The 10,487-nt window shown below is 53.7% G+C and overlaps 1 protein-coding gene across 1 annotated transcript in view; it reads left to right on the top strand.

Moving 5' to 3' along the window:
* The first annotated feature begins 3,039 nt into the window (after positions 1–3,039).
* Positions 3,040–10,487, top strand: part of LOC123836555 (WD repeat-containing protein 27) — a 31,971-nt gene continuing 24,523 nt past the window's right edge. Inside the window, exons 1-3 of the mRNA XM_064598374.1 lie at positions 3,040–3,135; positions 4,400–4,486; positions 9,427–9,538. The gene's annotated coding sequence lies outside the window, so the exon portion shown is untranslated. The remainder of the gene's footprint in view (positions 3,136–4,399; positions 4,487–9,426; positions 9,539–10,487) is intronic.

Raw genomic sequence — 10,487 nt, 5'->3', positions numbered from 1 at the left:
GTTCCTGATAGCTGGTCTTTAGCATCCCGTGGACAGAATTTCAGACAGACTGGGCTTTGTGTAGGGCCTGTTTTTTTACACCTTGAGCTGACATGTTCATCCAGAGTATTTGAAATATGTGGCATTGAACATACTGCAATTCAGTATCATTTGAGGAATGAGAAAAACGTTGTCTTGTTGTTTTCTTATGCTTTTAATGCCCTTGATGTGACCTTCTTTGCTGGTAGTGGTTGGTTTGGCATCAGGTATGAGACCTCTTAAGTTTATAGGTAATAACCTCATTCCATTTGTGTGAACTTTTCTGTTTTCAAGGAACTTTGTTCTTGTCATGTTCAGTATTTGCTACTTTTGACACTCATTTTATGCAGCCATGCGGAGCACCATTAAGGACCAGCCCCTGGTTTTCCACAGCAAAGTGAGGTCGTCTGGGTATGCGTCCACATCACAGTGAATAAATGCGCTCATAGGTTGCTCATGTTGGGACATGGAGGTAGGGTTCAGTATACCTGAGCCCTCTTCTCCCATCCTCCTTCATCTGGCCCCCAGCCCCTCCTCAGCACCCAGGGGTCTTGTGGATCCTGCGGCAAATGCAGAGCCCCTGGCCGTGGCACACGGCCGGGCCACCCTCTCCTGCCCCTTGTCCTGATGGCTCTGGGCACGGCCTGATGCAGAGTGTGTTGCTTGCTCCGAGAGGCTTGGATGCAGGTGTGGGGTGGGAGTGTGGCTGTCCAGCATGCATCCCTGGGGCTCGGCACTCTGTGTCCCAGAATCTCTGGGGTCTTGTTTCTTCATCTGAAAAACAGGCCAGCACCAGGTGACTGTTCAGCTACTGCCAATATTCGATAATTTGATTTTATTAAAGGGAGGATTCAGCATTACTTCCGAGTGATTTCACTTCTATTTCTGAGTAGGTTCACACATAACGTCTGTAAATGCAGTTCAATTTCTGTTGTGATCCTATGCTTTCATTCTCCAAAAGGAGACACTGTCCCAAGAATGCCACTGCAGATGTGTAAGTGGGAGGGAAGTTGTTACAGTTGAAGTAATTGAATGTTCAGTGTATTTCCAGCATGGGGCACTGAAGCATTAATATATTTAAATATATATGTATATTTTGCTGCAAATACAGGTCTCTTAAGAAGCTTGGAACTGTAGTTTGAGGCTAACGTGTTTGCTTTCCATAGCGTAACTGTTCTCACCAAAGACCAACACCAGGAGCAGCGGTGACTGCTCTTTACCACGTAGGGCCCGTCACAGGTGGTACGTTACTAGTTTGCCCGAAGTAAATGTGTAATTTGGAGAGACCCTTTGAATACTCTAAGTGAATTTGTTCCAAACGGGTGTGCGAGCTTGTGAGTCTGTGTGTACGTATGGGCACATGTGCTTCAGTGTGCGTGCATCACTTGTATATACATGCCCTTTTGGTCACATTCAGTTCTTCCTTATTAACCCTTTTTCAGGCAGGTTGCTCTCTTTACCACCTTAACAACTTAGGAATATTAATTTTTGTTAAAATTCTGTTTTAGAAAGTGTTGTGGTCGATGATGGATCATTCTTGATAAGTTTGTTGGGTAATAACTGGACAGAAGAATGTGAGCAGTCACAGGGCTAGGCCCGAGCTGAGCGCGTGGACTTGGACGTGCTTTTTGTCCCATGGGTGCTGCACAGGACATGGTGTGCGGGACCGTGGCCAGTCCTGCCGGTCCCCAGGCCCCGTGTTCCTGGACGGGAAGGTGTGTGGGGGGCCCTCCAGGACCCTCCCCGTCCCACACTTGGAGATGACCTCATCTGGACAGAGATTCCAGGCTGTGGTGTTGAAATGTCACTTGCTCTCGTCCACAGCACAGAGAATGCTGGTTTTACCCAGTCTTGTGACGTTTCTCCTATGTCTTGATGCTCTTCCTGCCCTTCTCCGCTGCTCCTGTATCAGCGGGTCATGGATGGCAGGGTCGTGACCCCAGCAGGGGCCCTCAGACCCTGTGATCCTCAGACCAGTGGTTGGGGACGGAATGCAGCACCAAGAGCCATGCTCAACTCTGATCTTCTTGGTGACTTTTTCCTACAGGAACCCAGCTCTCCAGACAGAGCCGGTGGTCTTTGATGGGTTTCTGGCCTGGGGGGCATTCTGTTGAGGGGTTTCAGTGAGGGGAGGACCCCAAACAACATCCCAGACACAGGCCAGTGTTCCTCAGGGAAGGGCTCCTCCAAACACCTACCAGATTTCACTCTGGACGGATGGTGCTGCCTGGGGCAGGCTCGCAAGGCCAGTCTTTCCAGCTTGTACAGCCTCTAAAGTTGTGAATAAATGTGTAACTTGTCACCAGTAACTTCCAGCTTTTACAACAGCCTGTCTTCACAGCTACTTTCTTTTTCTGCCCTTGCTGTGTGCCTGGCGCCTTTCCACGTTCCCCGAAGCGCGCAGCAGCGCTGCGTGACAGGTGGTCCTGCTGAGGTGGGAGGGCTGTGGGGGCCACATGGGCACCAGGGAGGAGGCCCGTGGCCTTGCTGCCGCTCAGAGGCTGCCAAACCAGATGCTGAACGTGAACACTGAGGAGATTTTGCCTCAAGAGATGGATGCCTTCAGTGGGAGGACCCACTCCACCCAGCCTGCCCCTGTGCAGGTCCCGGCCTTCGGTCCTTTCCCGCAAGCCGCCATGATCTGGCTCACAGCCTGGGGATGTGGTTATTCTCACGGCAGATATAAGCCATCTATAGATTACTAGAGAACTTAGTATGATGGCCGCCCACAGAGAGTGCGAAACCGGGAAGTGCAGGATGTCTTCTCTCGCCAAGTCCTCACAGAGTCACTTCAGTGTATGGTGAACACGAGCAATCCTTGACAGTTTGTACTGAAAATGGAGCAGAAGTGCATTTTACAGAGTAATTCATGGCTCTGTGTGTATTTATATGTATTTAAGTTGGATAGAATGAAATTGCACATGTAAATAGGGGAGAATCCACCATTTCTAGTCCGTTGTTTTATTTCTCATCTCACTTTGAACTCTCTCGATTTTCATCTTTCTGATGTTCCTTCCAGTAAGGAATACCCTTTGGAGAGTTCTCCGCCAACCAAAGTCCACAAGCAGCATGTCCTCGCGCACGGGCCGGCCGCTGCGAGCTGCGTCCAGTACTCAGGTAGGCCGCGCCCGGGGCCGCCCTTCGCTGTGTTTCCAAGGGTCCCTCAACTGCCACTGTTCTGTCGTAAATAGAGCTTTAAAAATCTTGGTTGCGTGAAGTTTTCTGGCATTGTTTGAGTCTGGATTAAAATCAAAGCTCACATTGCCCTTGAGCGTACTGGCATTATTAGGGCATTCCCGCTCGCGCTGGCCGCTGCTGTAGACGGGAGCTCCTGGATTTGGAATTGGGAGGCTCGGCCAGATCTGTGCTGTGTGTGTGTGACCCTCTCCTCTGTAGTGTTGGAGGGAGCCGCGAGGGGGTGGGGGGCTGGTTCGCAGACGGTGGAGGAGACTACTCAGGGCAGATTACCTCAGTGTCCTCTGTGGTCACCATCCCTCCTCAGATGGAGCCTCTCCTGCAGGCCCAGCGCGTCTTGGGCTGGTGATGGCCATGTTCTCTCAAGCGCGTTGAAATGCCTCTGCCAGACTCTTTTCTGGGCCTTCAGCACTTTTCCTAAGTGAGTTTGCAGGAAGTGGGGAGCAGCTCCCGTCCAGGTGGCTCTGCGATCTGAGCTCTTTGTTCAGAAGCACACGTTGTTTCTGGTTTCTAGACATACCTAGAGGTGAGAAGATGTGTTTGCCCTCAGTCCAGTGGCTAGAAGGCCACCCCTCAGCATTTTGAGGGCATTCCTGCAGGTTTCATTACTTCCAACTATGCGAAGTTCCCTTCGTTTTTCATGTAAGTTTAGCCAAAGCATGTTTGAGTGATTTTGGGAAATAAGATACATAATATCATCAGTAAAGTACCTTTGTGGTGTGAGATGGTCTTGCTTATTTATGATCATGTGATTGTATGATATGATTAGAAATAAAGTAGGAGCTCCGCGAGTTGGAAAATCTTGGGGGGGTGTCTGTAACTTAGTTCTGCCCTGTGTTAGGGATAGGTTTAAATATTCTTGTGTAGCTGAATACTATGTGTCTTAAAATCTGTTGATGGGAGGCAGGGTGCCCTGGGGTTTAGGGTTCTCTGGGTTCAGAACCCCATGCTGACTCTGACTAGCCCTGTGGCTCCTAACTCCCAGGTCCTCTCTAAAGGACATCCTGGGGGATGCCACCTGGTGGACCCTCAAAGTGTGGTGGTTAGCCATTGAGCAAGTGCTGTTTTAGGTTCCCTCACAACCTGAGGGATGTCAAGTTAACTACAGATTCTATATTTACCTGTTGCAAGTGTGACTCCTGTGAGCTGTGATCTTACAGGGCTCTCTCTTACCGTGTTTAAGCAGGGGATGGATGGTGGCTTGCCTGTGGCTTAGCCAACCACTCGCTGGTCTTCCGTGCTGATCTCACTGGGACACCTGCTGTTTTTTCAGGTATGATGTGTGTTAATTTTAGTTACTATACATTTATGGGTGGGTCTCCTTTTGGTCCTGGGTATCAATTGCTCTTCTCTTTAAGATCAGACTGGAGTAGAACTAAGGCTTGCATGGAGGTTTAGCAAACCAGATTGGCCCCACTAAACTGGGCAGAAGGGGTGTAACCAGGAAGGCCAGGCTGCAGGGGTTCTGTCGCAGTGCCCCATGGTCAGGGAACTAAGCTTCTACGAAGTTGCTGGGGAGGGGCAAAGTCAGATCTTACAGACATGACTAAAGCACGTTTGGAAAATTAGGAGGGTTTGTACACAGACATTTTTATAAACGTAACGAGGTGAGGATGTTTCTCGGGTGAGTAGATTTGAGGTGAGGGCAGAGGTGTTGGAAGTCTTGCTGTTGTAGCTTCCTGACAGATTCTGAGCTACCCCCACTCTCGGTCAGGCTCCTGGAGCCTCTCGCTGCAAGGCTCACACTTGGTAGATATTTTAGCAACAACAAAAACACAAAAAAAACCCCCAGAAATGCTACCGGTCCAAGTGTTTCTGTGAAGTAGAGGAGGGGGCACCTGGCGGAGGGGGTGAGGCGCAGACATGGTGGGTGGAGGGGGGCAGGAGCATGCTCCACAGCGTTCCTCCAGACTCGGGTACCTCCGGAGTCTACAATGGGCCTCCTGACAGCATTGGGGGCCTTCTGGAGGGCGGCTTCCCGGCCCAGAGCCACATCATCCCCTACGCTCCGTGGCTCCTCCTGGCTTCAAACTGTTGTTCTGAAGGCTCCTGTTAAGGCACCTTGCATGTGCCTGGGATTCCGCCTGGGTATCTTTCTATCACTCAACAATTGATAGAAATGGCAATTATGTTGGATGTGGATGTTTCTCTATCTGTTTTATTGCAGGAATAGGGCTTGTGGCTGAATTCAGATAATGCAGGAGATGTTCAAACTTGCCTTTTAAAAAAGTGCCCTGTTAGTGTTTTGGGGAAAAGTGTCATTCTTACCCACCCCACCTGCTCTAGGACACCATTCCGCCTTGTACTGCTGGGTTACTAGTCATACGGTTCAACTTTGAAAATACGATTCCTTTCTCCACACTTGACACAAAAAGCAGGAAAATGGGCGCTTTAATATTCATCACAATCTAGGACAAAAGAGGCCAGTATAATCTGGGTATTTTGTTGTGGTTAAAATTAGATGCTAAGTTAGAATCCCCTCCTAGAGAACTCAGGACTGGGTCCCAGGAGAGCACAGCCAGCTGTGCATCCCAGCTTGAAAGCCAGTGGTCACAACTGCACTGAATTCAATAAGGGCTTCATGTTTGTGCTTTCGAATGTGGAACGCCGCCCATCACACCTTGTTGTCCAGCACAAGCATCGTGGGGACCTTGCTTCCGTCCCTCAGCGTGTGCTGGGCACAGAGCAGATGCTTGAGGACACGGGTGGATGGATCTGAGCACATTGCAGGAGGATGTGCCCAGGGCTGAGGGGTGTAAGAGTGGAATTCTGGGGCCAGCCCCTTCACAAGATTAAATTTAGTTAAGATTTTATTAAATATTATGGAGTTGCTTAAAAACCAATTCTGAAAAAAGGGTGGACTTGAGCTCAGAACATCTTGCTTCCTGGTGTTAAGTTCTCAGTCTGCTTGATCTCGGCCACACTCTTGCCATCCTGCGTTCCTTCTCTGTGGCGTCGGGGGTCACACACCTCAGGCCAGGCCCTGGCTCCAGGGAAGGAGAGGACTCAGATGTGTCTTGTGTCCTGTTCGTTCTGTTCCTGAGGTTTATCCCCGCAGTGTGCATGCCGCAGGGGAACCTGCCATCCAAGGTGCGAGGCCGTCAGTGTGGTTCAGTGAGAAGGCAGTGTGTGCAGCGTGGAGCTGAGCTGAGAGGAGGAAGGAGGAGCCCAGCCGAGGTCCCTGCTAGGCACACCGGCCGGCTGGAACTGGGGTCCCCGCGCCAGGCCTTGCGGTCACTGCTGCTTGTGTGCAGGCTGGAGCTCGGAGGAGGAGGTCGTGTAGTGTTCTCATTCGGAGTCAGAGGGGTCTGTCCCTGCCCTACCAGCTGCTGCACTGGGTGGGCTCATCGATGCCCCGGCGATGCTTGGGGGTCAGCAGAGGGGTGCCTGTTTAGGGTTTCTGCGATAAGAGCACTTCGGCCTTCTTTGGTAACAAAGCTGACCTTGTCTGGGCGCCCAGGCTCAGAATACTGGTTAGCAGAGAGGGCTGGCAGGACAGAGGAGGGTGTCCCCAGTGCAGTGGATCACCACTTAATTGGGAAGAATTACACCCAGCTAAATGGTGGTGACTTCACTGCGCGTGTCCCTCTGACTCGTGGCTTGTTGGCCTTGTCACTGCCGGGTGAGGCGGTGGCGGTCTGAGCTCCCCTATGCGATGTCGAGGAAGGGAGCCACTGAGCTGGGAATACAGGTGCATCTGCAGGTGCCAGGCCAGAACAGGCAGAGCCGCCTACCTGTCACGCCCTCACCCTGGGCCTGCGGCCGGGCCCAGAGCACCTGGGACGGAGTGGGTGGTTGCGGGTTCTCAGACACACTGACCTGCAGTGAAGCGTCACAGGTGCCATCCCTGGTGTCCCCGGCCTTGCTGCTTTTCAGCAAAGCAGCGATGGTGCGTGCAGGCCTGCAGCCTAGCGCTGGGGCCTCCGTCCTTCTGGTAAAACCCCCAGAAACCTACACCAGAGGGCAGCAGAGCTGTTTCCTGGGAAATCCGGCTCTGGTTGTCCTGGGTTGCGGTGCCTGTTCTATAAATCCCTCCTGCCGTCTCCACCTCTTCCGTGTTGGTTCTCCGGCGGGTCAGCCCCTCACTGTCTCCTCTGCGGTGGTCCAGCCTCAGCAAGAATGTCCTCACGGGGGCACTGGCTTCCCTGCACGTTCGGTCACAGAGTGCTTGAGCCGGAGGCTGGCACGTTCCCGGATGCACTGCCGCGTCTGCGGGTCCCCTCTCCACCATCCGGGCCAGACGCGGGGCCCGCAGGGAAAGGCGGCTTTGCTGTGCCTCTGGGGTCCCTGGGCCCATCCCCGTACCCCGTGTGGTACGGCACGGTCCAGACTCCCCAGCTGTGCCGTGCGGGGGGCGCTCGCACCGCAGCCTGGCCTCTCTGTCCCTCTCCACTCCAGAAAGCCCACGGTTCTCATTTCCCCAGCGGCCTGGCTCTGCCTGTCCTTGGGCTCCTCTGCTTCCCAGCGCGGCTTGAGCTCTATCTGTAATTTTTTTTAAAGATTTATTTATTTATTTATTTGACAGAGACTCAATGAGAGAGGGAACACAAGCAGGGGGAGCGGGAGAGGGAGAAGCAGGCTTCCCGGGGAGTAGGGAGCCCGACGCGGGGCTCGGTCCCAGGACCCCGGGATCGTGACCCAAGCCGAAGGCAGACACTTAACGACTGAGCCACCCAGGCACCCCTGGACCCAGCAATTCTTATTTATTTATTTATTTGACAGAGGGAGACCCAGCGAGAGAGGGAACACAAGCAGGGGGAGCGGGAGAGGGAGACGCAGGCCTCCCGCCGAGCGGGGAGCCCGACGCGGGGCCCGGTCCCAGCACCCCGGGACCGTGACCCGAGCCGAAGGCAGCCGCTCAACGGCTGAGCCCCCCAGGCGCCCCCCTGCCTCTTACACTGCCGCGTTTTGTGTTTCCACAGTCGGTGTCTTTCCAAGCACAGACGCAACTCTGAGCTGCGTGTCGCGAACACTCGTTTTGGAAGCCCCTCCTTCGCAGACCGCACTGAGCCCGACAGGCATCCCCGGGCCGGCGCTCTGCTCCCGAGCGGCCGGTCCTGCGGGCTGCAAGTCCAGGGGCCCCGGTGCTTGTGTTCCGTCGGGGCACGACGGGCAGCGCGCGCCGCGTGCGGGAGCCGCGCCGGCCGGGACGCTGCGGCTGTGGTCCCTCCGTGGGGCGGAGCTCGCGCGGCGTGCGGCGAGGCCCACGCCGGCCCCGGCGGCGGGCCGGCAGTCCCGGAGGCGGGCGTTCGCGGGGCCCGGGCCTGCACCCTCACGCGGAGCCTGGGAAACGGCTGAACCGCAGGGGCTACGCGTACCCACGGCGGTCAGTGCGTCAGCGTCTTGGCACGCGTGTGCGCCTGCGCACTCACACGGGTGTCGCGCGCACGCGGACACGCGCGCACGCGCACGCACACTCCCTTACGTGGGAGCGTTTCCACGCGCTTAGGGGAGACCGTTTGGAGACGACGGGAGAGGCCGGAGGGCGGTGGGGATGACGTCGCAGCCGAGGCGGGAGACGGAGGTGGCAACGGGGCCGCGCCCCCGCGGGTCAGATGGTCCAGGCTGTGGTTACCGCCTGCGGGGGTCACTGTGAAAGGGGCCTGGGTCCTGGGAAGACTAGCCAGGGGGCGCCTGGGTGGCCCAGCCGGTTGAGCGGCTGCGTTGGGCGCGGGTCGTGATCCCAGGCTCCTGGGCTCCCTGCTCGGCGGGGAGCCTGCGTCTCCCTCTGACCCTCCCCCTCTCGTGTGCTCTCTCTCATTCTCTCTCTCTCTCAAATAAATCAATAAAATCTTTAAAAAAAAAAAAAAGACTAGCCAGGAAGGGAAGTCCTCAGCCCGGGGACCCCGGGACAAGGCGTTTGGGAGCAGCTTCACGGGGACGGGTCTGCTTTAGGGTCGTTGACACTGTCGTCTCCCACATGTCGCTGACGCCTCAGAACTGTGTTCCATGGTTAATACTTACCTTTAATAAAATCCTCACTGCTTAATATGCTCACTGCCAAGATCAGTTTTATTTTAAAGTTTTTAAATGGCTGGGATTCAAAATACTCATTACAGAAACATTTCAATCGTGTGACATCTTTCAGAAGCAGTCGGGAAGAAGAAACAAAATGGGGAACCGGTTCTAAGGATGAGTGTCCACGTGTAGAGTCTCCGTGTGTGTCTTGTCTGCCTCTGTTACGTTGGCCGTGATTGCTGATTCACGTTCCAGGGCAGAGATGTGTTTTCCAAGTACGTAATAGACACTTCTATATTGTCGTCTTCGGGCCCGAACTCCAGCTCCTCAAGTACCACGTCGACACGTGCAAGGATGAGATCCAAAGGTGCGTAGCCTGCTCTTCGCTTCCTTTCCCTCCATGGTCCGGGGGAGCCGTGTTTCCTACTGGGTCGTATGTAAATAGAGGGTTTTCATTTACGCATGTTGTGCAAAATTGAATCACCTCACCGCAAGCTGCTGGTGAGAGCCGAGGGACAGGCTTCTCCCTCCTCAGAGCTCGTCTGCAGTGCCGCACGCGGGGGCCTTGGTGTGACGAGAGGCCCCAGGGCTTCGGAACGTGGAACTCTTACCGTGGTTCAGCAACGCATCTGATTGATACTACGTGGGACGATCCTACTGTTTGTAGTGAAGTTAAAACAGGAAATGTTTCATACACACACGCACGTGCTAAATATACAGACGGAACACCTGTTCACATCTCCCTGTGCAAATATTAACATTTGTTTTGCTTTCAAATTTTTTGAAGAAATAAAACATTATGGGGTAATTAGTGGCCTGCCTTCCTGGGCCAGTTCCCACCCCCTCTTTCCTCTGCTTTTTTTTTTTCCTTACCATGGTAAGTGTAGCTACCATCTGTCACCTTCCAGAGTACCCAGTACTGTTCACTGTATTCCCTGTGCTGCACTCCCATCCCCAGGACCTATATGTCATAATCCCCTTCCCCTATTCTGCCCATCCCCCCACTGCCCCCCGCCCCTCCCTCCTGCCAGCCACCAGGTTATTCTCTGTATGTATGAATCTGTTTCTGTTTTGTTGTTGTTATTCTTTTGTTTTTTAGGTTCCACATATAAGTGAGGTCATAGGGTATCTGTTCTTCTCTGACTTATTTCACTTAGCATAATACCCTCCAGGCCCATCCTTGCTGCACATGGCGAGGTCTCATCCGCTCTGATGGCCGATCAGTATTCCACCGTATATATATACACCTCATCTTCTTTATCCGTTCGTCCGTCCGTGGACACCTGGCTGCTTCCAGTCTTGGCTGTTGTAACTTT

This window comes from Mirounga angustirostris, unplaced genomic scaffold (assembly GCF_029215605.1).
Source record: "Mirounga angustirostris isolate CCGP_5_RB_7025 unplaced genomic scaffold, mMirAng1.0.hap1 SCAF_8, whole genome shotgun sequence".
NCBI lineage: Eukaryota > Metazoa > Chordata > Mammalia > Carnivora > Phocidae > Mirounga > Mirounga angustirostris.
The sequence above is the reverse complement of the archived record's forward strand: the minus strand, read 5'-3'. Positions and strand labels throughout refer to the sequence as shown.